Source organism: Podarcis muralis, chromosome 4 (genome assembly GCF_964188315.1).
Source record: "Podarcis muralis chromosome 4, rPodMur119.hap1.1, whole genome shotgun sequence".
NCBI classification, from domain to species: Eukaryota; Metazoa; Chordata; class Lepidosauria; order Squamata; family Lacertidae; genus Podarcis; species Podarcis muralis.
The window spans coordinates 30,556,558-30,580,433 of record NC_135658.1 but is presented as its reverse complement, the minus strand read 5'-3'; the positions used below and the strand labels follow the sequence as shown (position 1 = coordinate 30,580,433).

Genomic DNA, 23,876 nt, shown 5'->3' with positions numbered 1-23,876 from the left:
AGGATTAACTAGGGCTTGCCGATCGGAAGGTTGGCAGTTCAAATCCCCGCAACGGGATGAGCTCCCATTGCTTGGTCCCTGCTCCTGCCAACCTAGCAGTTCGAAAGCACGTCAAAGTGCAAGTAGATAAATAGGTACCGCTTTGGCGGGAAGGTAAACGGCGTTTCCGTGCGCTGCTCTGATTCGCCAGAAGCGGCTTAGTCATGCTGGCCACACGACCCGGAAGCTGTACGCCAGCTTCCTTGGCCAATAAAGCGAGATGAGCGCCGCAACCCCAGAGTCAGCCACGACTGGACCTAATGGTCAGGGGTCCCTTTAGCTTTTATGAACATTTACAATGGCCAAAAGCTGATGAATAAAGAACATAAAGCTTTATTATTTGTTGCATACATATGCCACCTAAGAATATTGCAATCTCTGAGTGGCTTCCAATAAAGAGGGGGTATTTATTTGCAGTATTTATAGCCCACTCTTCATCAAATGTTTTCTTATTAAAGTAATAAAAATAAACCCAGAAAAAAATATACAAAATAACAAAATCATATAAGTAGGTCCAATAGACAACTAAACAATCATATCATGGGGTAAACAAGCAAAACTATCTTGCATCAAAAATATTATTTCCTATTTAAGGAAATAGGTGAAAATGAAGAAAACATTCAATTTGAAACAGATTAACCAACTGAACGTTCCAACAATATACTTCATTTACGGAAGCCTACTCATTCCCCTGTCTCTTAGACACTATTCCATGCAGACATACAGATGGATTGAACCAACAGCCGTAAAATCTAAGCAGATCTCCACACTTGCACCTGTCCAACATACATAAATATGAATTAATACCAAAATAAAAACATGAAAACATTGCAAAGAGGCTTATGTCTCCAGGCACTAGTTACAAATTCCCTGTATAATTAACCTGCAGTACAGTGGTACACATGTCCACTCAGAAGTAATTTTGTTTGTGTTTAATAGGGCTTGCTACCAGGTGAAGCTGCACAGAATGGCAGCCTAGGCTTTGGTTTACGGTTGGCATTTAGGGGAAAGCATAGCTTTTGAGCCTTTAGCAGCTGTGTGGTAGGCAGAAATTCAACAGGCTAAGCCTTTTCTAAAAAGGAAATACAATTATGGGGAAAGCTTCACCCGTTCGCATTTAGGCATTCTATTGCATGCATGGCTGCTGGTTTATATTTGGATCCTCCACTCCATCTGCAAAAGAGGACACAAATTTGCTTATGTTACAAAGCCTATGCAAATTGTATGTGAGGGGGTGAGAGGGCCCAATCCACAAACAGTGCTGGCACCCTTGCTTTGGCACACAACTACAAATATTGGATCCAGCATGACGTGAAGTATGGATGGTGCAATGCTCACATTGTTTCTTCTCCCATGTGGCTTATGCTGTCTGCATAAAATCTGCGTTTTCCCACATCTGTGCCACGGGCAGGAAAGAAATGAGTTCAGGTTGTTCATTTGAGTCAAAAGTCTTGGGATGTGCTGAATGAACATATCCCAAATGGAAGGGGGGGAACCTCTAGGTGAAATCATCCTTAGATTATATCCTGCCGGTAAACAATAATCTTGCAACTGTAGACCTTAGCTTATTATTATTATTATTATTATTATTATTATTATTATTATTATTATTATTATTTCTTATTATTTCAGGCTTCAATGGAACAAATGGAGTAGGTCAGCTCCATTGAAGATAAAACAGTTACAGATTAAGAGCTCAGAAATCCTGAAAAGTACATTTTATAAACTGACAGGATCTACATGCGACAGTTTTCTACTGTCCATAAACCTGTCATCTGAATAATGCGGCTATCAAGAAAGAAAAATAACAGTCACAAATCTGAAATCGTTGCAAATCACTTCTTTCCTTACAGGACTACTCGGTGAGAGCATAAATTCGCGGCAGGAAATGGGATTACACTGAATACGGAAACCTCTTTATTTTATCTTATGCAGAACACATATTCTCTTAAGAAGCAACTTAGGTCAACAATACCCTCAAGCACTGTGAATGAACCTCACACAAACCAGTTTAAGGAGTCTATTTTCATCCACCCTACAAACAGAACCAAGGTAAGAGCCAGGTGGAATATACAAATTGCTTCCTTGAGTTTTCTTTCAGATGCTTGCATTTTCCCCTTTTCCTGTTCAGTAAAAACCAGCCAGATTTCCTAACTTGATCTCTGTTAGGAGGACACACTTAAATATGCCACAAACCCTGGTCCGGAGCCCTGAACTATCCTGCTCTTTCAGGTACAGTGGAGGAAAGTATCCTGTCACCAAGCTTGAAGTAAGATTCAGCTGCCAGTCCTGTTGCCTTCTGTAAATGGAATGGGGAAAGGACATCATCTTGGCTTTTGCAGCAAAATTGCAGGGACTAATCTTGGCATCAAGGGACGCAGGAGGCGCTGGGCACAAGCTATTGATAACCCTGAGGTTACACTAGACCTCATTACGCAGGCAAGGGTACCAAGGCCGCATTCACACCGTATATTTAAAATGCTATGATACCTGTCAGGGACTGGGCAGAAGAGGAATGGTGGAGACTGCCTCCCCATCCTGACCCTACTAGGGAGGAGGAAGAGGAAGACAGTATAGATTTACAACAGGGGTTTGAGGGAGGTCACAGCTCAGAGGCAGATGAGGGGGAAAGTTGGGAAATCAAGGGAGAGCTAGAGCAACACCTGGCTGACACGTTGTCATTAGAAAGCATTCCAGACCCTCCATCTCCTAGAACCCGGTGAGCCTTAAAAGTAGGAGAGCAAATGATAAGATTGAGGAATGAGGAAGCGGGAGAGATGGGGAGTTGGAGATTCACTCAGGACAATGCCATTATGCAAGAGGCTAGGTTCTATAGCCTCTCTCTGTAAAGATTGAAATAAAAAAGGACTGTAAGAAACTTTTCCTTGTCTTTATACTTTCCTGGGCAACCAGCCGGGAGCCGTTAACAGCATCCTGACAATACCACAAGTTATGGCTTGCCCCCAAAGAATGATCAGAGCTGTCGTTTGTTGAGGGTGCTGAGAGTTGTTTAGGAGATCCCTGTTCTCAGAGAGCTACAATTTCTAGAGCTTTAACAATCAATCCTTTTCCCCAGGGAATCCTGAGAATTGTAGCTACACCTCCCAGAATGCTTTGGGGGAAGCCATGACCCTTTAAAGTGGTATCATAGCACTTTAAATGCCTGATGTGAAGCATTCTGGAACCACAAGTTTGGGGTGGGTTAGAATGGCATCACACACAAAAACTGTATTCTCCTTTCCCCAATTCAACACTTTCCACATCGTGGTTGCTGCTCCCCTCCAACCCGACAAGATAGATCTTTGCTATTCTGGTGCCAATTTACTTTGCTTTCATCATCCTTTACCCATCTTCTTTCTAGTTTGCCACAGCCTTGACCTGCAATGCCAAATTTGGCATCCCAACTCTACACTTCCCACACCACTGCAGCCAACTCCCTCCCCTAACTCCACATACACCATTTCCTGCTCTCCCAGTCCTTGAACTCTACAGAAAACAGCCTATTTTGTCAGACTATGCAGTGGTTTTGTGATGTAAAAAAAATAAAAAAATTCCACCAGGGACTCGTTTTTGCTTCTGACCAAAAATTACAGTCCTGACCTCAAGTCCCTGGAGATGAAAGGGCTATGCATCAATTTCCTGCAGAGCCCAGCTCCTCAGTGCATTGATTGTATGAACGAAGAATACAAAAAATGTTCTCTTTCAGGAGAGCCCAAATCCAGACGTAGCTTTGCTCTCTGGCACATTAGGCAGTGCTAGCAGGAGGTGGGGTTAAGATGGTAATCACTACATGGTAGGTCCTGAGATAATTTATTTCTGATTAGTCTGCAGAGGTCCTGTGCGGAGAGAAAACGAAACTCAGATCCATTTGCAGCAAGATCCGCACATGATACGTGTGGAAATGTAAATGGAAAATTCTTGAACTTTGAATAAGAACTTTTCAGTTCTTTCTTTGGGGTGGGGGGAGAGAAGAAGGAGGAAAGCATATGTAGGCAGCGGGGAGGAAAAGGGATGGAGCTGGATGTCCCAATCTTCTCATGTCTATAATTGAAACCATATTCAAGGCTTGGAAGTTGGAAGAGGCAGCTGGTGTCACACAGTTTCTGCTAGTTGTGCCAGGCAGCCAAAATGTCCTCATTTTACAACTACAATAGAAACCAGATGTAGAAGAAAGAGAGAGTGTGGACCCCCGGCATCAGCTGGGAGGGGGGGAAATGAGTTGCAATGAAAACATTTCTTTCTTTTATTAAAAAAAATAAAATCAAAAAGTTGACCAGGTGTCATAGAAACACTCCCCCAATCTAGGGTATTGTGTGATAACACATGTATCATAAACATGTCCTGTTAAACCCAAACATTTCCCACTCTTGTCTATCTTCTCCCCATCTCCTTTGTGGTATGGGTGCATTTAATATTCCACAGTCCCCTGCTTAACAATGTTAGATAGCATTTTTCACTTGTTTCCCTCCTATATCCCAAAAATAAAAGCACTTTCTGTAAGCTGCTCAAATCTGTTTTGAATTGCCAGTTTCTAGAAGCTCGGATTGCAGGGATGTAAGGAGGCAGCAATTTCTGTTCTGGACTCCATTCGTCACCATCGGTGCTGCTTCCGTTCAGCTGCAGTTTGGTTATTGCCAAATTCTACATTATTCCTCTTGCTGTCTGCTATTTAATGTAAGCCATAGAAAAATAGAATATTGGAGGTGTTACCAAAGTTCATTTAGTCCAACCCCTGCAATGTAGGCATAATAATAATAACAATAATTTTATTATTTATACTCTGCCCATCTGGCTGGATTGCACAGCTCAGTGTAAAGGAAATGTCGAAACAATGTTTAAAAAAGTAATTTATTACATATCATTTGTGGACTTAGAAACAACAACAGCAATGATGATGCTGTGAATGAATACTGATCGTATTTGCTGGACCAATTTCTATTCTGACCATAGACACAGAGAGAGAGAGGGGGGGGCACAAACTGCAGCAATTTCCCTTTACTTCCTTTTCAGTTTTCATCAGACTTCTCTGACATTCCTATTTGAGTTTGCATTTGATTAGGCCCTGGCTGGGCAGCTGAGCAAAATATTAAGCATATAAACTATGAGCAAAATATTAAGCATCTGAATGATCTCATTAGGATCCAGGTTTCTTACATTTAATGTTAAGCAATTCCAGCAAAGCATGGAAAGAAGCGCCGCTCTTGTTGCGGACTTTTCAGGGTGCGAACGGCACCCTGGAACGGATTGTGTCTACAACTAGATGTACCACTGTATGTATAAATCAGCTTTTAGTTTCAGAAGAAGTTTCTAGTCTTCATGCCTCCCATGTGGTGTAGTGGTTAAGAGCGGTAGACTCGAAATCTGGTGAACCGGGTTCGCTTCCCCGCTCCTCCACATGCAGCTGCTGGGTGACCTTGGGCTAGTCACACTTCTCTGAAGTCTCTCAGCCTCACTCACCTCACAGAGTGTTTGTTGTGGGGGAGGAAGGGAAAGGAGAATGTTAGCTGCTTTGAGACTCCTTCAGGTAGTGATTAAGCGGGATATCAAATCCAAACTCTTCTTCATCATCATCATCTGCAATATTGCACCCGCTTTAACATTTCAAATTATATTATAATGTGCTCTGAGTCAATGTGGCTTTTGTGCAAAAAAAAAACCTTTCATTGGTTATGAAGTATACCTCCACTTACTACTACCATTGGTGTGCCATCTTTCAGTAACAAGCCCTGCTCGAGAAATCAGGCCTACGTCCTTGTAGCTCGCTCAACCAAAATCCCAAATCTAAACACACACGCCCACACTTACAGTAGGACATAAATCAAACCTTTATTGCCTATTGATGATAACCTTGGGACGAGAACCTTGTAGTAGAAACCAGGAAGCAGGCGTCCAAACAAAATGTTATCTCCACATTTTTTTATGCAGTTTACTGCACCATGGTGATATACATCCATTTTACTGCACATGTAGCAACTTCCTTGCTTTGGCTTCTTTCTTTCTTTTAGAAGAAAACAGGAATTTGTTGCAAGCAATAAATATTGCATCAAGTAGAGCTGGAAATTTCACATATTTACTTCCTAATTTGGAGGTCCTTGGACAGTTTAACCGAGAATTGTCATGAAAATTTACCTTTGGTCTTACACAAAGACAGTACACCCCACAGTGTGTAATGCATTTAAAAAGTGCAAACTCTGCAATGAGGCAAATCAGGTATATTGCATGAAACAGGGAACTGGTGACCTATAAACCACTATGCCTTTTTGCACTAGAACAAATTATTTGGAAAGGCCTTCAGAGTTGCCCCATAAACGGTATGCCTGTTTATAGTGAATGTTTACCTATTGTAGATTCACACACACTTGGGAGGAAGATACATAGCAAAGGTCCTCATGGGGCAGATGAGAGACTACTAAGGACTGGATATGTCCCGTTTTCCTTTTAGACAGACCCACTGAGATCAGAGGATGAGACATGTCAACAGAACAGGGCGAGCGGATGTCTGCTCCACAGTGCTGTATGTAGACAAAGGCCTTCGTTCTCCACAGCTGTCAAACCAACACCTTTCACCAGCACTGCATTTAGTTTCTAAAAGGGGGGGGGGGATAACATGGGCCAGCCCTCCTCTGCCAATGTTTACTTTGGCTAGGGTGGCTGGGCTGCTGGAAGTCCCAGGCACCTGTGTTTGAACAGGGAGATAGCTAACCAACATCAAACGGATTTAAAAATGAATCTCCCTTTTAAAACTTCCATGCTCACTTCCACTCTGGCTGCCCTGCACTCTGCTTGGAAGAGGAACAGACAGGACGACACTGCTGTGATCCTGGACTATCTATGTAGCAGGTACTATTGCATCAGTCGGCTGTACTTTCCCACTTCATTTTGTTGGACAAGTTGCTACAACACCGTGAGGCTTTCTGTGAAGGAAATTGAGCCGTTTATCCCAATACTCAGATGGCAAGTGTTAGAATTCCTGCTGCTCCACCAGCAAGGTTCTTTTAAAGCACAAGTCTAATAATGACCAGCAGGCATGTTCAAGTACTTTATTAGCTCTCAGGGCTTGCCCTAGCAATAGGGAAGAAATTCAACGCCGTTCAAATCCAAAGGCATATCTACCTAATCTGCAATTTCCGAAACAATCTGAGGACCCAGAGGTAGCCATTCTTCAAAATTCGCAGATCTCCCAATTTTTACATGCTGTTCTCCAAGCAAGCAACAGATACAAAAATGCATATACAGGGGTAAAGTATGTATGAAAGGGCATACATTCGTGAAAAGAGGAAATGGCTTTGCACAAATGTGGGGCTTGGCAAAATTGCATACAAACATGTATATATGAGAATTTATATCAAAATGCTGGTGAATTTTCATGAAGACTTTTTTTAAAAAAAACAATGTGATGTGCAAATGTGGAGAACTGAAGATTGGCAAAATGTGAGACCATGTTTGACAGATTTACCAATCTCTTTCTTGACCGGAAGATTCAGGGGTTTAACCTCCTTCTCAGAGTCTCCAGCAGAAAGGTCACGGGGGCAGCCATGTCCTCCCCGTCAACTCCCTCTGGGAACGATGGCATGTCATCAAGTCCTCTTGCTCCCAGAGGCACTTGCTATAACATCGTTTTGAACGTGTGTGGTGTTGGTGGCAGCACTAGCTAGGCACTTGTAGGCCACTGCAGTTGCTTTTGAAGGGAACCAGGAAGACAGAGTTGGAGAAGGATCCCTCAGGTCACTTTGCAACCCATTAATGAATTGTGCACATTTCTCCTGTTAATCTGTATGCAAAGAAGGCAAATCTGCTTTTAGCCCTGTCCCATCCTGAACCAGGATGTGCTGGATTTTGCTCCTGGTGACATCCTACTGGGTTTCATGGGCGTTTAGTGACAAATTGCTTGTTGTTGTTATTCCGGCTGTATTTTTATTTGCCCTGGCGTTTCTAGTGTTTTATGTAGACACCCTACATTTTAACTTGACACTTGCTCTGAAATTGTTCACAATGAAGAGTGTAGTTGATGAGCTTTTCATAAACGAATAATAAATATATAAATCAGCAGAAAATTCTACCACGAAAGTGCAACCCCAGGCACGATTCCAAGGGGTTTCAGCTCCATCAAGCTCAGTGGGGATTAATTTACATGCTGGTGACTGTGCCTGGATGCTACATTTCAGGTCATCACATCACACTCACACTGGGGTGCATCTGGGGCACATTTCAGATATATTAGAATCAGAATTGGCAGGCTATGAAGCAGGCCTTAAGGAACTGTGCTGGGGAGAGCTCTATGGACGCTCTCCCCAAAATGTCTGCTTCTGTCCTAATTGATTTCTTTGCCTCTGCTTACATCACCTGTTTGTGTCAAGAACTCTTAACAAACTGCTTCCTCCTTTTCTCATTGCATGTACATTGCTTCCTTTCGGTTAAGTCACCATAGTGACCCATCGTTGCTGTACCTCCCTCCCACCAGAACACCAACACGCATTATCCCATTGATCTACATCATTATAGAACTTAGGAAGGCTTGCTCTGATAAAATTTCAGAATTATACTTGACGAGTTCATTTTAAACTTCCAAGGCTCTCACAGAAAGAAGCAGCAAAAAATCGAAATGCACACACAAAGCAGCAAAAGTGAACAGGGGAAATTATAGTTCCGGAAATATAATAAAAGCAGGATTTTCCCATTCAATTACATGCATAACTAGACCTTTAAATATACCATTCTGAAACATATCTATACTAAAACTTTCACTAGAGTATTTGAATACCTAATACTTGGAAGTATGAAGCCCAGCTTTTCTCCCACTGAAATCCCTGCTTTCCCCTGGACACTGCTATGTTCTGCGATTTGTTCCTTGTTTTGTTTTCCATTTCGCAGACTGCAGGCACAAAATCTATCATAAGGGAAAACAAGGCCTTTTCTCTCCCCGCTATCTCTGCTCCATGTCAGACCAGGTAGCGCTTATCATTTCCTCTCTACCACACACAGCAGCGTATATTCATTTCCTGCTAGCTAGCTCTAAATTACTGGCAGACATTGTTTCAGAGAGCTCTCTCTCTTTAAAGCAGCAGTAGTTGGGCTGCCCAGGGCTTCCTGTTGATGTCAGGTCCCACTTCCTCTTAAAGCAATGGAACTTCCTGTTAGCATATGTAACCTTTTCCATGAGAGCCATTTGCCTGCAGAGGAGATAAATAAATAATAAAAGAAAATAGTGGAAATAGTAGGTAGGTTTGACTTGCCTTACATTTTCACAGGAAATCAGTGGCTCCCCCCTGTTAAGGGAAAATGATAATATATCCAGAACAGAACAGCTATATCTCTGTGATACCCGTGCTTACGAGTGATTTCCTGTGATGCAGAGTCTACATCAAAGACTGGTTATAGTCATTGATTTCTCACTATTACAGAATAACAGAGTTGCCAGTCAAAGGGTTAGTGTTACTTGTATGTATGTTTGTTTGTTTGTTTGTTTGTTTGTTTGTTTGTTTGTTTGTTTGTTTTACTAGCATGACTAATTCTCTAGTGGTTCCCAATTAGCCCTTGTTTTTCAAAAGCCAAGCCATAGGCCCCCTACTTTTGAATATTTTGATTATCTCTGTGGTAGTTTTTGTTATGTGAATGGTGCAATGGACACCTGGGAGGGTTACCAATTGGGAACCACTATTCTAGAGTATTGGCGGGGAATCTGCGCCCCCCCAGTTGCTGTTGGGTTACAGTTCCCATCACTCCTGATCATTGGACATACTGACTAAGGGCTGATGGGAGTAGGAGTCAAAGGATATCTGGAAAGCCATAGGTTATCTGACCATTCTAGAGGCTGCCAGTTAATTCTGTGGCTTTAAAAGTATGTGCACAGTTCTTCAGGGAGCAAGGCCACACATTGCCATGCTATTAGTGTCCATGTTGCCCCGTTGAAAAGGTTGTAGAATAACATTCACCTACACATTTTTGCATCTGCAATAGCAATATTTCAGAAATCTCAAAGCATTTTTGATTCTATGGCTTTACACTTTTGGAACAATTCAGGATTCTCCATTTTTTGCAGGGAAGTGGGAAAAGTGGGATGAGTGTATATACACACCATTTTCAAAGTGCTTTGAACCCTTTGAAAAAACTAAGGTCTGCCGCAACCCCAACATGCAACTGCGAATTTAGTTGGTAAAACACCAGAAGAATCCAAAGTCATTACAGAAGCACATATCCAGCATCTAGGTCCCATCAGAATAAAGAGATGGCTTTAAGCTGTTAAAACAATTGACGTGACCTGTTCAAGCAAGCAGGCCCAACAGAAATTCCAAATGACTAATGGTCTATCCCAGCCTGGGGAAAGCGAGAGTATGCAATTACTGGTGATAGGGCTACTGCTGATTTCATGAACAAAAGCGGACAAGGAAATCAATCATGAAGTGCAAGGTAAATTGAGAGAGGCAATTGGGATGCCAAGTGTGGATGCAAACGATACATCAATCTTCACACTAACTGAATTAGAAGTGGTTCTGAAGGCTTCTAAGGCTGAAAAGGCACAAGCACTTGATAAAACCCATTGCAAGTTTCTTCATCATCTTCGGGCCCCATGTCAAAATGCACCGCATTTCTTTAGCTTCCCTAACAGGTGCTTGAAGTACTATATTACCCCTGATATATGGTAGAAAGGTAAAATTGACTGCAGTACTCCAACCTGGCTAGACTTTAAATGACGCACAAAGTTATTATCCAGTTGTTCTATTACATTGGTTGAAAACTTAAGAGCAGAAGCATTTTCAGAGCTTGCCACACATCTCCACCAACATCTAATTTTCCCCTTACTTTGGTGAGGCTTGGGACATCTAAGCCAGAGGACCTGAAGCTATTTTTATTTATTAATTCTACATGCATACATCTAAATCCCACCTCTCCTCCAAGCAACTCAAGGTGGCGTACACCCCCTTTTTATCCCCAAAACAAGCCTGTCTATCATCTAAGCCAGTGTTTCCCAAACTTGGGTCTCCAGCTGTTTTTGGACTACAATCCCTGACCGCTGGTCTTGCTAGCTAGGGATGATGGGAGTTATAGTCGAAAAACAGTTGGCGATCCAAGTTTGGGAAAAACTGAATTCTAAATCTCCTGTGGTTATTATAAGCAGGTCCTAAAAAAGATTGATGCCAACGTGGAAGAGTCACCTATTATTTCACCTATTACTGATGTTCAGGCTGTGAGTGCTGTATCTTATCTATCCAACATGGCACCACCCAGTAGGGTTGGGGGACAAATGTGAATCAGTTTGCATTTGCAGGCAAATCTACCTCAGTTGCACTTTTCGAAAGAATATGAGAACCGAAACATGGCATCCTTTGAAATTTGCACTTTTCTGAATTTTGCAGAACAGTTCTCCAGCCAAGTGACATGTACAAAAATGCACGCATTGGGGTTAAACTGTGCATAGATTGCATATATCTGTGAAAGTAATATACGGAACTGCAATATTTCACTTTCCGAAAATTGCATATTAGGCCAAGTTGCATATGAACATACGCATATTAGGAGAATCTGTACAAGAATGCTGATGAATCATAGAAGAGTTGGAAGGGACCCTGAGGATCATGCAGTCCAACCCACTGCAATGCAGGAATATACAGACATCCCATACAGGGACTGAACCTGCAACCTTGGCATTATCAGCACCAACTCAGCTGTCCAGGCTACTGGTGAAAACTTTTTGCTTTAAAAAATGCAAACTGATGTGGAAATATGGAGAACTGAACTAAAGACTAGAAAAATGAGAAACGGAGCAAAACAGAAATAGACAGATTCATCCATCACTGCCCGCTATCCACAAGAGGCTGGGATCAGCAGACTTGGGGGAGCCCCAAGGTTTGCAGATATATGCCACATCTTTAGAGAGGGAAACCTAAGTGGAGAGGGAACCTCAAAAACTGCCAGTGGTGACTGAGCATGCTTAGTAGCCCTGGAATGCTGGATGACTGTTAGAAGAGAAAAGGTGGAGGAGGAACTCAAACAGAATGGCTGGAAACCTGAAGGGCAGTTCCCCATGATGCTGCGGGTTCTATTCTCCCCCCCCCCCCATTCCTCAAACCAGACACTGTAAAACAAAGACATGTCTGGTGCCAAACTTCAATAGGTTGGCATGGTGCTGCAGATGCCTCTCTAGACCTCTGGTCCTCTGCTACGGCTTGTCACACACTTCTTTGAGATGTATTTATCTGGTCAGCAGCTGTGATGACGTTGTTTGAATGGGAGCCAGGCCTTTGCTTTGATCTGTTGTGAGCTGTCATCATCCTGGATTGCCCAAACTGCTGTGCTTGGGGCTGGGCACGGCATTTTGGGCAACCTAAGAAGGAACTGCCTACAGCAGAGCCCACCAGTAGCTCAGTTCCCATCCAAAAGCTCTGTGGTTGCCTGTCCAACAGGATAAGGTGAGTGACTGCAACCCTCAAGATCCGCAGGTAGCACTGCTGCTTGCTGCCACTGCCAGTCACTCACCTGCTATGCCTGGAAGTGAGGGTAGTGGTGCTTTTGGATGGGAGGAAACAAACCACCACTCAGCTCTGCTGGGTGAATGGCTGGTGGTAGCAAGCAGCAGCACATGGTATGGTCCCAGTGGCCTTTGCAATGCCAGTCCACAGTGTTTGGGTGAGTGGGGCTGGACTTGACTGCTCAACCACCCCAGGGCCTCACCTGATGTCTCCTTCCAACTCCCAGGAACATCAACATGTGCCCAATCATGCCAACTTTTGATGCCAAGGCTGAAGACAGACTTCAGCAAGAGAGAGATCTACTATGTCAATAAATCTATGTACAATAGGCAGGACTTATGCGTCAACACTACAAAAAAGCAACTAGAGATAAACAACAGGGAATGGAATCACCTTCATTGCTTTTAAGCTTCCAGGGGTTTTTAAGCTTCTTGTTGGTTGCTATTAGAAACAGAATGCTGAACTCAATGAACTCTATATGCTCCAGCAAAGCAACTCTTAATTTTTGCCAGGCTGCCAACTCAGGAACCTTTTAAACTATGACATTACAAGCGCTGATTTGCCCTTCTCGGCAGGAGATGCATTACTATGCTTATCAAGCAAAACTGTGAGACAGAAAGCCCACTAGATGCTGTGCAAGGGGTTTATGAGTTTCTAACTCTACCAATCTGCTAGTAAATTGTTCTAACAGACCCGGCATTTGACAACGATGGATTTACATTGGCTCACAGAGCTGGATCATTATTTTATGTAACAACCATATTCTCCATCCAGCTTTCCAACCACACCTAATCATAGAATTGTAACGTTGGAAGGGACCACAAGTACCATCTAGTCCAACCCCATTCAGTGCAGGAATCTTTTGCCCAATGTGGGCTCAAACTCACTTAAGAGTCTCATGTTCAACCAACTGAACTATCCCTCATTGTGAAAGCAATATGATAAAAGTATATGAAACACGTACAATTGCTTGGTTCATACACAACAGGAAATGATGGCTTCCCACTATGAGAACAGCCATGGTGAGGCTTCAGGCTTGCTGGCTCCTCTCTTCTTTCATGAAGCAGACAAGCTTTTGGTTTCAAACTATCCACAGTTGCCCACAACATCTGAGCTTGAATAACTGTGGATTGTTTAAACAATGGTTTCAGAACAAGCTAAGATCTGAAACCATGGTTTCATGTTGACTTGTTCTCAAGAGAACTAGGTAAAGGTAAAAGACCCCTGGATGGTTAAGTCCAGTCAAAGGCAACTATGGGGTACGGCATGCATCTCGCTTCAGGCTGAGGGAGCCGGCTTTTGTCCACAGACAGCTTTCCAGGTCATGTGTCCAGCATGACTAAATTGCTTCTCACACAACAAAACACTGTGACGGAAGCCAGAGTGCACAGAAATGCTGTTTACCTTCTCGTCACGGCAGTACATATTTCTCTACTTGCACTGGTACGCTTTTGAACTGCTTTTTGAACCATAGTTTTAAACTATGGTTAGTTTAAACTGAAAGAAAAAGCTTTCAGTCTTCTTGTAGAATTGAGAGGCAGGGGATAATCCTGCCATTGCTCATTCATCCCAGAAAACCAAGGTTTCCCATAACATCTAGGCAGAATCAATGACTTATTGCTTCTAGTAGGTACCAACGACAGTATTACAAAGCTAAAAGAGGATCTCGATCTCTCTCTCATATAACTTTTGAAAACTTTTATTTCCATTATGCATGAAGCTATGGCAAAATTTCATTTGCCAGGGTTACCACCGGCCAGATCAAAATTCTTCACTGGAAAAATCGCATTCATAGGCAGCCAGCTACCCAGCCCTGTCTTGCTTTTCATTATTTTGAAATTGGCACCTCCAATTATTATTTTTTAAAATTCAGGATGACTATAAAATCTTACTGATATATAGATATTGAAATTATAAATGTTGGAAAAACAAAAATAATTTGTAACCATTTTGAGGAGAATTTTAAAAAGAAGCTAAATTTGTCTGCTCTCTAACATGATGCCAACTACTGTAAACAGTCATCGGCGCTCGTCATAGCTCTGGTAAGGAGCACATCATGTCGATCTTTAGCACAGACAATAACATAGTCTAAGAGGTGCTAGTGGTTTGACAGAGGATGCCTCCATGAAGTTTTAAATTTATTTTTCTGTTGAAAGAGTGTGTTGGTAATAACAAGGTTGTGCGCTGCACATATCGTCAAAAGTAAGATTCCATTCTGGTTGCTATTGCCAATTCCTTCTTTCCCAATAGTCCCAGGCCACAGACCAAAATCTCGCCCAACTTTTGCATTAAAATCACCTAGGAAGATAATTTTATCTTCCTTAGGCGTCTCTGATAGGACGGTACCCAGCTGAGAGTAAAAATTTTCTTTAATGTCTACATACCTCAACACAGGCTTCAAGGAAGGAAACCAAGGCGCAAAATGAACACTCAAGCCCTTCAAGATCCCATTAAGTGGGATTGCTTCCAAACGACTCTTAAGGACCATCTGCTTTCAGAATTCCCTGATAACATTGAGGAACACTGGACCAAGCTAAAAACATCCATTATTGCAGCCTGCGGACAAACTATTGGATACCAAACCAAGAAACACCAGGACTGGTTTGATGAGAATGACAGTGAGATTGAACGCACGAGTGACAAGAAAAGGAAGGCCTTTTAGATCTGGCAAAGAGATAGAAACTGTGCCACTAAGAAAAAACCTATGCCAACGCTAAGGCAAGGTTCAAAGAAGAACCAGAGAACTAAAAAACACCTGGTGGATTAAAAAAGCTCAAGAGATCCAGCACTTAGCCGACACTCATGATGCACAGTGTTTCTTAAAGCCACAAAGACCATCTATGGGCCAATAAATCATGGCATATGTCCCCTACGCTCAGCAGATGGTACCATACTTCTAAAAGATAAAGAAGCTATTGCACTGCACTGGAAAGAACACTACCAACATCTCCTTAGCCACAACTCCCCCGTAACTGCTGAGGTCCTCTCACAAATTCTGCAAAAACAAGTTAGAGATGAGCTTGCAGTGTCTCCAAATCTGGGAGAGTTGTGTACAGCTATTAACCAAATGAAATACAACAAAGCCAGTGGACCTGATGGGATACCTGCCGAAATCTTCAAAGTGGGTGGAATTGAACTTACACAACAACTTCACAAGCTCATCAAAAAAATATGGGAAAGAGAAGCAATCCCAGCAGACTTTAGGGATGCCAAATTTATCAATCTCTTTTTAAAAGGTGACAGAACTGATTGCGGAAACTATCAAGGCATCTCTCTATTAGCTGCGGCCGGCAAAATTCTTGCAAGAATCTTAGCAAACCGTCTCTTAACAATATCCGAGGTGACCCTTCCTGAATCCCAAAATGGTTTTCGTCCTTCTAGGGGGATAGTGGACATTATTTTCACCGCTCGACAGCTTCAGGAAAAATGCAGAGAGCAAAACCAACCTCTGTATATAGCGTTTATCAACCTGACTAAGGCTTTCGACACTGTAAATCGTAATGCCCTGTGGACTGTCCTTCTGAAAATTGGCTGCCCAAATAAATTTTTAAACATCATTCGGCTCCTCCATGATAATATGACAGCAACAATCACAGATAACAATGGCTTTCAAAGTGAACCATTCACAGTGGGATCAGGTGTTAAACAGGGTTGTGTTATTGCCCCAACTCTATTCATTATTTTCATTGACATGATCCTACACTTTGTTGAAGGGAAACTCCCCACTGGGGTAGAAATAATATACTGAACAGATGGAAGCTCTTCAATCTGAGCAGGCTGAAAGCAAAGAGTAAGTTTATCGTAACTTCTGTCATAGAGCTTCAGTATGCTGATGACAATGTAGTGTGTGCACGCTCAGAGGATGACCTTCAAAACATCCTAAATATCTTTGCAGAAGCTTACGAAAAGGTTGGCCTGCTGCTCAACATCCAAAAAACCAAAGTGCTGCACCAACAAGTACAAAATAACCCCTCTGCAGTGCCACAAATCCAACTCAATGGTGTAATGTTGGAAAATGTCGATCACTTCTCCTACCTAGGCAGTTATCTTTTCATAAGGATCAACACTGATGCTGAAATCCAGTATCGCCTGAGTTCTGCGAGTGTGGCTTTCTCCCGATTGAAGTGCAGAGTGTTTGAGGACCGGGACATTCACAGGGAAACCAAAATGCTTGTTTACAAAGCTATTGTACTACAACCTTACTGTATGCTTGTGAAACCTGGACCACATACAAATGCCATCTCCAACTTCTTGAAGGATTCCATCAACAGTGTCTCCGAAAAAAATCTTACACATCACTTGGGAAGACAGGTGAACTAATATCAGTGTACTGGATGAAGCAAAGATCACCAGTGTTGAAGCAATGATTCTTCAACATCAGCTTCGTTGGACTGGTCATGTTGTGTGGATGCCTGTAGTCTTCCAAAGCAACTACTCTATTCTGAACTTAAAAATGGAAAGTGTAATGCTGGTGGTCAACAAAAGAGGTTTAAAGACTATCTCAAGGAAAATCTAAAAAAATGTAGTATAAAGCCTGCGAGGGCTCCAGTTGGAGAACAGCCTTTACCAAAGGTATCGCGGACTTTGAAGACACTCGAACTCAGAACACAAGGGAGAAATGTGCTAAGAGGAAGGCACGCTTGGCAAATCTACACCGTGATCAACTCCCACCCGGGAACCAATGTCCCCACTGTGGAAGGACGTGTGAGTCCAGAATTGGCCTCCACAGTCACTTACAGACTGTTAAAACCGTGTTTATGGAAGACAATCTTGCTCAGCTAAGAGTGATCACCAAAGAAGAAGAAAAAGACTGTAAACAACCCTATGATCTCCTAAGTACAGTGTTACCTCGGGTTACATACACTTCAGGTTACATACGCTTCAGGTTACACACTCCACTAAGCCAGAAATAGTGCTTCAGGTTAAGAACTTTGCTTCAGGATAAGAACAGAAATCGGGCTCCGGTGGCGCGGTGGCAACAGGAGGCCCCATTAGCTAAAGTGGTGCTTCAGGTTAAGAACAGACCTCCAGAACGAATTAAGTACTTAACCCGAGGTATCACTGTATCACCAAAACATAGGCCCCAAAATACAGTTATATGTGCCTGAGAACCACTTGTGTCTACAAAACCAGAGGAAAGGAGATGCTGACATCACTAGTTGGTCCTTTGGAAGATATTTCAGATCCCGTGGGCTTGCTTAAAGGTCTCCATCCGTTTCCATCCCTGGATATGCTATTTTGTTGTGGGTACACACATAGAATTCCTGCACTGTGTTCCCTCCCACACACGCATACCTCCCTCCTCCTCTGCTATACTGGGAAAGAGGTAGGGCAATTTAATTTTGAACAACTGACAGCCTCCCATTGATATTTTTGTGTTTTGTTCTGCACTTGTATGATTTCATATTGTTATGAGTTTGCAGTGCCCTTCTAATCCCTGAATCCAGCAAGTCACCTGGTGAAGTGTAAGGAGAACAAACGAAGGGGTTATGTGGGGCAAACATGAACAAGACAACCCTCTTCCCAGAAGGAATGTGGAGCGAGAACCTTTGGCATTTTTCTTTTCTTTTCTGAACATTGTATAATACATATCATTGGTTCTGAACAGAAACCAAGAATAGATGCAAACAAGTTTGCCCCCGATCAAGGTTCCACTCCTCCCCAATCAAGATTCTTCTGTCCCTTCATTTCATCGGAAGCACTGGTGTGCTGAAATATGGAGTGCTACTCAGCAGTGCATCATGTGAAGAAGAGTTCAAATTCTTTCTTTTTGAAAAAACATTGTCTGGATACAATCTCAGAGCGTTTCATGTTCAATAACACCACTTAACAGGTTTTGTACAGAAAGGAATTCTGCTGGTCAGGGCCCCGACAGCATCTTCAGATCCTACAGGACAAAACTTCACTCAAGGCGAGCAAGCCATGCCATTCTTGTTCCTTGTTAGAGAAAGTACATATATGCTTAAAAAAAAATGTTCTACAAAAATAGATCAGCAATTACCACAGAAACTCAGTTTTTCCTTTTGCTGGCACTCTCAGATTTTCTCCTTGCTTATTAGTACAGTTCCCTACCCTTGAATGAATTACCTCAATCCCTTCTTAAACAGCATACTGGCCAGGAAACGGGTGTGAGGATTATTAATGGAAAAATCCTTGAATCCTTTAACCCAGTGTTCTGTCTAGTTGCAGTTACAGGGAGAAAAGCAAAACAGGATACCAAGCTGTTTATGCAGAGGGCTGGAGCTGTGAAGACCTAAAACTTAAAGGAGCAACAAAAGTAAATGCAAAAATAGGTGTGCAATAGAAAAAGGAGGAGAAGGAGACTTAGGCTGTGTATACACCATACACTGAAAGCACATGACTTACCCCAATTCCTGAGATTCCTAAGATTTCTATAGATTCCTGAGAACTATAGTTTACCCATCACAGAGCTGCAATCCCCAGATCCCTTGACAAACTACTGTTCCCAGGATTCTTTGGGGACAGTCATGCATAGCTGTCAACTTTCCCCTTTTCTTGCGAGGAATCCTATTCGGAATAAGGGAATTTCCCTTTAAAAAAGGGAAATGTTGACAGCTATGGTCATGGGCTTAAAATGTATGGTATGCACACAGGCCATGTGTTTGTAGGAAATGTTTTGTGGGTGTACTATTTGCATTTTTTGTAGGTGTTTCCCTGTATCCACTGGATAGGATCAGTTAAGGAGAAATTTAACTGCTACACAAATATGGACACTCAGGAACAAGAGAAAACTTTAGATTTCAGTGTGGGATAAGAACTTACAGCAACCTAGTCTAGTCTCCAGGTGGCCAAACTAGAAGCACACCAGCAAACCAAGGTGGGGACAGCCATCCCTTTGAGCTGGCCCCCAGCTCTGAGAAATCAGGGGTATACTTCTGCTGAATACAGACTTGCATTTTAGCTGTCCCATTACAGAAACCTATCTGCTCGGGCCGCAAAATACTGTGCTCAGACATCCATATTATAAGTTTGTTGACCAAATGTCTGGCATAGAGTTTTCCTATAATAGAGAGGAGGCTGATAGGGCGATCATTGCTCGGTAGTGAGTGGATGCCTTCTTAAATAATGGTACCAGCATTGCATTGGTCCAAGAGCCCAGCATTAAGCCAGTTTTACCAATTATTGTAAACAGAGCTGCCAAGAGATGGCTCACCAGTCCAGAAGACCTTTAAGAAACTCCAGTGGAATTGCATCAGGACCCAAAGCCTTCCTAGATATTAACTGGACATTTTAGCTGTCACAGAAAATTGCCACTGATAGGCCTAGCTTCCAAACATTTGTCTAGTCCTTTTAAAAAGTCATATTGAATACTGAAGATGAAACTAATTCCCCCCAGAACAGGCACCCAAACCTGTGTTGCAGATGTATGCACCCTTACTTTTGATGAAAGTATTGTTAATTGCTGTTGGCTATGCAAGCAGAGTACCCAATCCACCAGTCTTTTATGTATTTAGTATCCGCTGTCTTTGGGCCGATCAATTGCCTTGACTGTTTCTTGTCAAGGTTTTATCTGGCTGTTAATGTACTCCAGATCTTCATTCATTGTTCATAGACCCATCACATGACATCAGCTAAGAAGAAGATCCAGCTGGAAATTTAACTCTTCTAACTGCAGCAAGAAGCAATCAAGGCAACTAGCTGGCCCAACCAGAGAAGATATTCACTGAACAAAGGGCTATTTGTGTCAGGTGGTCTTGGTCACATAGTTCACAGTCTTAGGTAGACACGAAGGAGACCAAAGGCTTGATTACCTAGTTTCTCCCCAGGTTAGGGGATGTGGACTTAGCTAAGCCTAGCAGGACAGCTTACTCTATGGTATTAACCCCTTCGTGCATTAATTAGATTTCGGCATGTTGGTTAGATGAGGCTGGTTATCCCACAGATATCAGCATTCAATTTGTAATAAATGTAAGCATTACAAGCTGGACTGAACCTAAGAAGAGACCCTCTGGATAAGATGAAAGGCTCATCTAGTCCTATATCCTATTATCAGAGTGGCCAACCAGATGCCAATAGGAAGCCTATAGGAAGTGTTAATATATTTTATATATGTCTATAGTTTAAATTTTATCAATGTTTAATTTTTTAAATTATTTCCCCCCCTACTTTTTAAGCAGTTTTTATTTTTATCAGTAAGCTGCCTTGAATCCTGTCAAGGACCTGACGGCAACAGCAGTCTCCCCACTTGTGTGTCCCAGTAATTGGTAAACCGAATCAGATAACTGCGAAAATTTGGGAACGTAACTAAATCTATCCTAGAAGCCATCACAGTATCTTGGAACGAAGCAGTGTTTTCTTTCAGAAATTGGTACACAAGGTGTCTAAATGTATTTTTAAGACTGGAGGGCCCCTTTCTCTTTTTTCAAAAAGTAAAACAGTGCTGGAAATCAAGGCAAGGAACACCAGATCAGGAACTAGAGGATTCAGAAGGAAGGAGCTAGCTATCCATCTGCTCTTCCTGAATTGACCCTGACAGGTGCTGCTATTGGTGGCGCTTCCCAACTGCTGAATAAATACAACAAATAAGCACAGAAGTGGACCAAGAAACGAACCCTGAGATTGTAAAAGACAACACAATAGTTGAGGAAATCCCAGGAATTTATGAATCTGGCATTACTGCCTGTGACCCAAGACTGCACCATAAATCACCTCAAAGAAGCCACGCTGGCTGAGAGAATACAACAGCTAATAAAAATCCAGAGAACATCTATTATATGCTTAGTGGGTGACATTTAAAGCCTGTAAAGTTTTACATTTTATACATCAACTTTGTGCATTCAGAACATATGCCTGAATGCAATGCTCAAGAAGAAAGTACGCTGTGTGTACTTCACCTCTTAGGGGAAGTTAGGTCAGGAATTTTCTCTTCCCCCGCCATAGAAGACGAAGAGTGCCACAATTTTACAGGCACAGCCAGTGAAGAATTTATTCAATATTCTGGACATTCCTCCCCTCCAAAAAAACAACAACCCCAAACAAGCCTTGCAATTAATCGCAGTACAAAAAAATGGGGAGGGGGGTGGAACCCACCTGGTTTTACACATAAAGGGTCATTGCTGTCACCTAAACTGCATCCCTGTGATTCCTTCCCTCTCCCCATAAAATCTAATGTTAGAAAACATCCAACTACTTTTCTATTAAGTAGTGGGTGGACATAGCAGACGACACAGAGATTTCTCCAAGTAGTTCTTTATAAGTAAGCTGGAACTGAACTGAACTGAACTACAAACAGCTCAGCCAGCTGAATCTTCGTGCAAGCTCAGAATACCTTGCAAGATCTCAAGAACCTCCTAGGACCGGTGTGCTTAGTAGGTCTTGCTCCCTGCTTTTATAGGCAGCCGGCTGTCAACATTGTAACAACAACAGCCCAGGGTTTTCCGCCTAAATTAACTTACGTGGATCTGAGTGAAAACTATATACACAATACCCCTGGTGGCCAGGGTGAGAACTTCAATACATAACATTTTCTTTCTGGGCTGATGGTGCCAGTAGTCCTACTGATATTAGTCCCCTTCATATGGTACTCAAGTGACGAAGGGCTCATGCGGTCAAGAAACAGTGTGGGCTGCACAGCTTCCCCCGGCCCCACTCCTAACATCCATGCATTAGAATGGGTGTCTACAGCAGCGAAGATCTATGTATAGATCCCAGGTTCCAGGGAAGACTGTATGTGTAGAGCAGCTACTGAATCAAAATGTTTAGCACTCAGCAAACCACAGATTGAGTGCTCCTTTGAGATTCTCTCTCATGTGTTCCTGTTCTCACAACAACCTTATAAGGCAGGTCAGTATTATTACCCCTCTCTTAAGAGATGAGATGGGAGTTGATGCTGTGAGGCAGCAGCTTACCTACAGCGATTAGTGCATTTATAACAGAGTGAGATTTGATCTAAGCACCAGGATGAACTTTCTGGTGGTCAGAACCGTTTGACAGTGGAATGGGCTCTCCTTCCTTGGAGGTTTTTAAGAAGAGGTTAGATGGCCACCTGTCATGGATGCTTTAGGTGAGATTCCTGCATTGCAGGGAGTTGTTATTATTATTATTTATTAAACTTGCATACCATCCTATACCGCAGGTCTCAGGGCCCTTCACATGATAAAATCACAATATAAAAACACAAAATATATGATCAAAATAAAAACAAAAACAACCCAATAACACACACCCCTAACAGATTTTAACAAGGCATTGGATGTCAATCAGCCAAAGGCCTGGTTAAAGAGAAAGACTTTTGCCTAGTGCACAGAGGGGTTTAAACTAGATGACCCTCAGAGTCCCTTCCAACAATTCTATAATTCTGTGATATGACCAGGGGACTTCCTGATTCACAGGTCGTTCTGCTACACGCCTGTCCTCCTCCTCCCTTTTCGCCTGTATTGACATTTACGAGGAGTATAAGGGGGAAATCCCTGGTATGGTGAAGTCTTTTATGAAAGCACTTGAGGATGACCTTTGGCTGAGAACATTTAGAAAAGAAAAGAAAGGACAAGACGAGAATTCAAAGCTTTTCAAAATCTACTTTCAGATGAAATTGGCAGTTGGTTCATTCCAACAGATTGCCAAAGACGTCAGGAAACACAGCCAGATGAGGTAGCAGGAGAATCCCAGGACTCTTTCTTTGTTGTCTTTATTTCTGGGAAGGAACGCCAGTGCTTCAGACGCTGAAGAAAACTGCAAAACTCCAGAAGAGTCCAGATGTGTTGGAAACTTCAACACTATGGCACCTTAGAGACTAAGGACCAGTTTATAAATAACATCCACACAGAAAAAGCTCTTGCAGATGTTGGCTGCCCATATGGCCGGCACCAGGTCTAAAATATTCTTACTCTGTGCACTGGTTTGTATATCTGCAGCTATCTGTGGCCCAGGCATGAATCTAGTAGAAGTCGGAGCAGGCTAAGGTGAGTGTGTGTTTGTGGTGTCAATGTGTCCATTGTTATATTTAACTGGAGCATTCGGGTGATATTAGAGTTGTCACTGCTTGCCATACACAGCTTGTCCCCCCACCCCAGCCCCCCATCTATTATTATAATAATTTATTATTTATACCCCATCCATGTGGCTGGGTTTCCCCAAACACTCTGGGTGGCTTCCAACAAGGATTAAAAATACATTAAAACATCAGTCATTAAAGACTTCCCTAAACAGGACTACCTTCACATGTCTTCTAAACGTCAGATAGTTGTTTATTTCTTTGACATCTGATGGGAGGGCATTCCACAGGGCGGGCGCCACTGCCAAGAAGGCCCTGTAACCTGGCTCTCTGATACATTTTGGTCCAACTGCCTTTGCCTTCACTGTGGCACTTTCTATAATACCTGAGAAAAGCCAAAATTACCTCCCAGATGT

General features: G+C 42.5%; 1 protein-coding gene across 1 annotated transcript in view; it reads right to left on the bottom strand.

The window, feature by feature from the left end:
• The window catches only part of ARHGAP31 (Rho GTPase activating protein 31), an 86,534-nt gene that overhangs the window by 32,501 nt on the left and 30,157 nt on the right, over positions 1-23,876 (bottom strand). The gene's annotated exons all lie outside the window — the stretch shown is intronic.